At 36.7% G+C, this 7,419-nt stretch overlaps 1 long non-coding RNA gene across 1 annotated transcript; it reads left to right on the plus strand.

The window, feature by feature from the left end:
• Positions 1-2,271: 2,271 nt before the first annotated feature.
• LOC134201075 (uncharacterized) lies at positions 2,272-2,908 on the plus strand. Its single transcript, XR_009976242.1, has 2 exons — positions 2,272-2,608; positions 2,694-2,908. It is a non-coding gene; the product is annotated as an uncharacterized LOC134201075 (long non-coding RNA).
• The last annotated feature ends 4,511 nt before the right edge of the window (positions 2,909-7,419 follow it).

Below are 7,419 nucleotides of genomic sequence, written 5' to 3' on the forward strand. Positions count from 1 at the left end.
TTTATTTGTCCATCGGCATTCCCTTAAAACATTGTGTTCTACTCGTCTGTTCATATGTGCCAGTAAAAAGGAGAGGTTTACATGGGTTTACAAAATAAAAAGGCATCCGAATGAAGTGAAATGATACTAAAGGTATAAATATTTCATTTCTCATCTCTATGTCACTACAGATCTTTCATCATCTCAAACAAAATTAAATTTGACGCTTGGTGTAATCGACCCTCACTCAAGGTCACACTGGTCAACTTTAAAATTTCAAATTTACGAGTTTTTAATTCAATCATTTTTAAACTCAGTAACGAATGAACGAATGAATTTTTGAGTCAATTTAGTTAAAAAAAACGAAGTGCTTAAGTAACGGCACTTTATTAATCTTAACATTATTTAGTTATAGATCGACAAAATAATATTTATCGCTTTTTTAGCAAAATGCCAAAAGTATTTACAATCAAACCACAATCGTTTCTAAAATAATGCAGCTATAAAAAATAATCTAAAATTCGCGACGAATTTAAATAAGCTGTTTTAGTTAAATTCATCGTATAATACATAGCACGCTCTTCTGATAACAAAGTGCACTTTTCTATCTTCTCTTAGAGTGTCGACCTGAGCCCATTGAGTTTCTCGCCGGATCTTCTCAGTGGGTCGCGTTTCCGATCCAGTGGTAGATTCTGCGAAGCACTGCTCTTGCTGGGGTTCGTGTTAGCAACATCGTTAGGTTTGAGTCCCGTGAGCTCACCTACTAGCCCGGTGACGCTGACATGGTCTCTCTAAGCCAAAAGCTTAGGTAGGAAAAATGTTGTTATTAATTTGCGGTGACGGACTATCATTAAGGCTATTTTATATTATACCAATTTACCACTACTATGGTATGTACTACAAAACTATGAAATATCGCGATTACTATATAAATAAAAATTTACACAATATCACATTACTTGAGGATACAAGTATAAACAGAATATGTACAACTAGGAAAACAAGTTTGGTTAGGGAAAGCAAAAACACAAATAATATAATTTTGCCGTCCCATCCCCATGCCTGGAACTGAAGCATAAATAAGTCATACAGACGAGAGCATTCCATCAATCTGATGACACTAATAAATTATATATATTTTTATGTGTCAAAGTACGGCTGAAATATGTATACATGGGGGTTATAGATATATTCTTGGTTCTTCAAAAAATACGTATATAGCCATATCTTCAATTGCCGTCGTTATAGTGAATCTGAATCTAATATACCAAACTATATATCTAATCGTATGATTATGATTAAAGGAAGTATTATATTTAAATACAAAAAGGCAAATGAAAATCTAAAACCTGTTTTATTTAGAGTTCAGATAGATACATACACCTAGATATATTTTTAAGCTTTTGCTTGGACGCATTCTCAAAAACGACGGTAGTTGTTATGATAGGCTTCTGGCTATCAATAAGTACATTACAGAGACCTTAGAACTTATATCTCAAGGTGGCTGGCGCATTTACGTTGTAGACTGAAAGGTAAAATATTAATTGCTCTTGAATAGAGCAATCAATCCGAAGCCACTACAAGACGAACTATAATAATAACTCTATAGAAAATGTTTTTTTTTATTGCTCAGATAGGTGGACGAGCTCACAGCGCAACTGGTGTTATAAGTTCTAAAGCTTCAAGTATAGTTACAACGGCTGCCCATCCTTCAAACCGAAACGCATTAATGCTTCACGGCAGAAATATGCAGGGTGGTGGTACCTACCCGTGCGGACTCACAAGAGGTCCTATCACCAGTTAAAAGTCTTTAAAAGTGACTAGCGCAGATTATTAAAAATTAAACTAAATCCCGATTGACGAAATTACAATAAAATACTCATAAAACCAAATATTAGAATTGTTACATCTATAAGTTCATCATTACTTATCTTCAAACGCATCGATACGCAACATTTATTACGCTTCAATTTACAAACTTTGTTTGACTGTTCGATGTGAGTTTTTGTATTTTATAACAATGAAAAATAAGGTTGGAAATTCTCTAGCAGCGATTTTATGAGGTGTCTACCGAAGTTTGTCTCCAAATGTCTAGAGCCATTCTATCACGTCACAACAAGGAGTAGGGGAAACAATGTATTGCAGTTGGCAATCTTAGTGCCCTTTCGACAATATCTATAGAATGACGCCCTCCAATATGAATAATGTCTCATACAATCGTACCTTATATCTCTTTTGAGGGAAAGAACTCAGATTTCATTGGCACCATTTCAACCTTCTTTTTTTTTCCACAGGAGAAAATCGCCGGATCCCCACCCGCGCGGCAGGTGGGGTATGTGGGAGTTGAACCTCACTAAAAACTCCTGCCGCTCACAACCGGCGCCCTACCTCGGACCGGGCCGGAGCCCAGTCGGGGCTATTGAGACGGCGGGACAGGGTTGACGTAGAGCATATTACATCCATCCCACCGTCCCACGGACGCCGGACCGGCGGCCGCCAGCGACACGACCACCGGTTCCCTCGTTCAGCGGGCCGAGAGCCCGCACCATTTCAACCTAGGTGATATTTTCTCAAATCTACGTTTTTAGCAGAACACAAATTAAAACGAAGACTCAAATATTTAGAATAAGTAAGTATATGAATAAGTTTATTTTTCATTAAATTTGACTCGTTAAATGTGTAATTAATTTATCTTTGTTTTAATTACTTCACAGTTATACGTAGCTATGTCACTGACTCAATAAAGAAATACATTCAAAGCGACACCCCAAAACAAAAACACGGTAGAGCGAACATTTAATCACGGACTATTAAAATTATTTCGCTCAGAGCCGTAAAGAACGACAATCAACTAATGGAGGGAATTGCAGCTATAACGTTCTTAGGGTTAGCTGCAACTAGACCGAGAATAAACAAATAAAACCTTTAATCTTTACTTTTAATACCCAATGTATTGCTGCAGTAAAATGCTGTAAAATAGTGGGGTGTCATTTGACGTGGTTCTTTTACTTCAGTATTCTTCTTTGAATTTTCCTTTAAGAAGTATTAGATTCAGTTTAATCTATCTACTACTATTAGTCTTACTATTAGTCCATCTACTAAATCTATCTAATTTACTGGTGGTAGGCCCTCTTGTGAGTCCGCGCGGGTGGGTACCACCACCCAGCCTATTTCTGCCGTGAAGCACTAATGCGTTACGGCTTGAAGGGCAAGGCAGCCGTTGTACTGTAAAAACTAAGACCCAAGAACTCGTGTCTCGAGGTGGGTGGCGGCATTTACGTCGTAGGTGTCTATGGGCTCCGGTAACTACTTACGAGTAATACCAGGTGGGCCCTGAGCTCGTCCACACATCTAAGCAATAAAAAACATATATTTTATACTTGTCTTACGAAGCCTGTATAGTCTATAGAATGACATAATATTGCAAATACCATTTATCTGAGATTTTATTGATGCTTTTGGTATTGTATAATTCCCCGATATATCGGTAAGCATTAAAACGTGTGTCCCAGATTGATGAAGTGCCTATGTGATTGACCAATTTATAACTTAAAATCTTTTCATAATTTGAAGCTTTCGGTCTTATGCTTACTGCAGTAGCAAACACTAAGAGATAAGTGGAACTACTGACTTAGTTGTCAGGAAATATCAAACATAATCTAACTATTTTGACTGAAAGATAATCCTCTATCTGAGTACAAAGCGTATTCCGCATATTTTGTATGAATTAACCCAAATTTCCTCCTAAAACTTCATATAGCTGTAAAACAAAATGCGATTCTTTTTCTTGTCATACGCAAAACAAGTTCTTTTTTACGTCGACCATCTTAAAAGCCTGCGCTCTTAAAAACGCAGCGATGAAGGATTTACGTCTTATAACATTTTATGAGATACAAAGACACTATCTCAGTAATATGAGCGTTCACCCCACGGCAGAAAAAAACTGTGAGTACAAATACTTGTATTATTTTGTGAGGGTGTATATTTAGGGTAAGGAAAACGAATGTTTTGGCTCAGTACGCGCGCATAAAAAAATGCACGGGTTCAATGCAATATTTTAATATTAACCGTATAATAGGGTGCTCGGTGCATTTTCGGGTTTGTTCATGAAGATTGGAATATCGTGGATAGTGCTATTATTGAAATAGCTTAGGTACACATTTCTGTCCACGAAACAAGAAAATACCTATATAATTAGTTATTATCGATAATGAATCGAAAAAGAGCTCTCTTTTTCAAACTGCAATATTGAAATAAAAAAAATAAAACTCCTTAATGATTTGCATAGATACCGATTTTTACATTATTAAATTTAAAAGTGATCTGAAATTTGATTATTGCATACTTTATTTCGATCGTAAACGAGTATTTAAAATTTTGAGAAGCGTTGATTAATTTAATGTGTTTTAATATATTTAATAGACTGTCAATAGTACACCCAGCCTCTTGTCGAAATTTCACAGCGTAAAAAAACTTCTGCAGGGACTACACACTGTGAGGGCAACATAGGTTTGCACTCCCTGATATTAGCTTAATATTCGGCTTACCCTCCTTTATTAAAAGCGTGGCCATTTGTATGTATTTATAGTTCCCAAACAAAATGGTCCCTGTCAATGTACTAACTCCCCACAGATTAATTTAGTTAAAGCATTCGATTCGGCCCACACTTTCCGTTTCCAATCGCACCCTAAGCATATTCGTGAAATTTCAATGTATTTTCAAATTTAAATTACGAGTTTTCTATTCACAACTCATCTGAATTGAATATCTTTTATCTTGATTACATTTCGAGGTAATGTTCAACTTTTCACTTGAAAACATTAAATGCGTTTGGATCCTAAATCGGGGTAAGCAGGGAACTGCTGAAAGAATTTGTATAAGCCATTAGGGAAATTTTAATTTATTTTGCAAATTATTTGGATACATTTTTTTTTTCGGGTCCTAAGCAATAAAAACGTATAAATAAATTACCATTCATGTTATCTGAACTACAACGTGGAAGCCACCAACGATATTGATCAAAGTTTCAAATGAGTCCGCTTAGAAATCTTCGCCGTAGCTTACAGCGTCATTCGCTCGATATACACGTATCAAAATGATTCGACAATGCCGATTTTCAAATACCACAAGCAGGTACCAAATTTTCAAAAGAATATTGTATTCGGCACATTGAGACTCATTAAGCGATGAAGGAATAGCCTCGTATAATAAAAATTGAATCCACTTCTAATTTTCATTATTCCTGCTGATAGCGCCTATTTTACTCGAGGTCAAGTATAAAGTTTTTTTTTAAATGTTTGAGAGATTACTGGTAGCTCGGAGGCCTTTCCAGTTTTACCGGGGCAGGTGAACGAGCAAAGGCTCAGCCAGGAGGGGTGAGATTTGCTAACAGCTACCCAAGCGCCTCCAAAGGAGACCTAACAATTCAAGAGTAGCTGCTTCGCGAAAGAATCTACTACTGGATCGGAATCGCGACCCGCTGAGAAGATCCGGAGAGAAACGCAGCTGATTTTGAACGGGCTGATGTTTAGGTTAGGTTTCACGTACGGAGTACGGTTACCGAGGTCCCTACTGCTAGTGTTAGAGCTAAAGGTGCCTAATGCAAGGGTTATTGGATCTGGTGGATCCTTAAGGACGTCAACGGTGACTATCATGAATCAGACATACGTTTCGGATTGAAGATTTATACAATTGAAGCCTTATTTCTCAAGAAGTGTAGTGGAATTCAGATTGTGTCGCCTATGGGCAACCATTTCATTTCAGACAATAAAAAATAAAGAAATAAGAATAATCCTTTAACTTGCTGAGGTGTGGCGATTATACACCTAGTGTATGTAGATATCGTAATCCATAATACAACAATTACTTGACATGTGCCGTAGAAATCTCGTTATATTTAAATAGTATTGTAATCTTCAAAAACAACTTTTTCTTAGGACATAACTTTTTTATCTACACTTCCAATTCTATATTAATAAAAAAATACAATAACATTTATCGCACGTGCTATAATATTTCTGTGTACACATCAGTCACGGGCAGACCATAATTCCGCCCTAGGATGCAATAACAGATAAAAACGTACGAAAATACTACGACCGGAACATAAAACGTCTCGCGGCACTTTATTGCAAGCGCGGGGCTTCGATTCTAAACACACTCGACATTACTGACACTACTAAATTGTCAGAATCATTTTTCGTTCTATTAAAAATATTACTTTGCGTAACAGTATCAAGATATTGCTGTATTTATCGGGGCTGTGCGAGGCACAGGTATCCATTGAAGGTGTTGTATTTTTTTTTTTTGCTTGGATGGGTGGACGAGCTCACAGCCCACCTGGTGTTGAGTGGTTACTGGAGCCCATAGACATCTACAACGTAAACGCGCCACCCACTTTGAGATATAAGTTCTAAGGTCTCAGTATAGTTACAACGGCTGTCCCACCCTTCAAACCGAAACGCATTACTGCTTCACGGCAGAAATAGATGGAGTGGTGGTACCTACCCGTGTGGACCCACAAGGGGTCCTATCACCAGTAAACCTTTCAGGAAACGTTGAAGTATGTTGACTGTAGCGTTGATTTTTCACTTATTTAATTATACACTTGGTCAAATTACCTAAACAGATTACAATAACAATTGGCGTTAGGGACCCAATAGTTCTGTCAATGACCACCACTTGCGATCGGTCAACAAGAGAGAATCAATGACTTGACGTTCGCCCGCTATTAAAAAAGCAATATCATTCTGTTTTTCCCGCTCTTTTAATTAAAATTACTATTTAGTCGAATACAAAACGATCAATCGTTATAAAAATCATAAAATAATTTACCAACGATTGTAAAATTAAGAAAATAAATTATAACTCTCAACGTTAAATGACTCGTTATTTAAAAATGTCACGCGCCGTTAAATTTTATTTATTGTTTTTTATAAGTAATTTTAATCAGGTATTTACCTGTAACAACTTGAAACAGTAAAGTTTTTATGGCAGGGACAGTTTATGACACAATTTTATTGAGATGCACAAATTATATTTGCAAATACAAATATTTACAAATGTTAGTAAATCGCATTCTGTTTTATTATATGCCATGCTAATATAGAAATTAGACAGGATTTTTTTTTTTGCGTTGATAGGTAAATGTGCTCACAACCTTCTTACACTACACGTAGGTACATTGGATCTACGTAAATCTTACTAATGTCATGACCCATCGATACCAATTTTTCTAATGAAATACGTACTCCACAAATGTTCACGATTGACTTCCACGGTGAAGGAATAACATCGTGTAATAAAAATTAAACCCGCAAAATTATAATTTGCGTAATTACTGGTGATAGGACCTCTTGTGAGTCCGCGCGGGTGGATACCACCACCCTGCCTATTTCTGCCGTGAAGCAGTAATGCGTTTCGGTTTGAAGGGTGAGGTAG

The sequence above is a fragment of the Bombyx mori genome, chromosome 23, assembly GCF_030269925.1.
Source record: "Bombyx mori chromosome 23, ASM3026992v2".
NCBI classification, from domain to species: domain Eukaryota; kingdom Metazoa; phylum Arthropoda; class Insecta; order Lepidoptera; family Bombycidae; genus Bombyx; species Bombyx mori.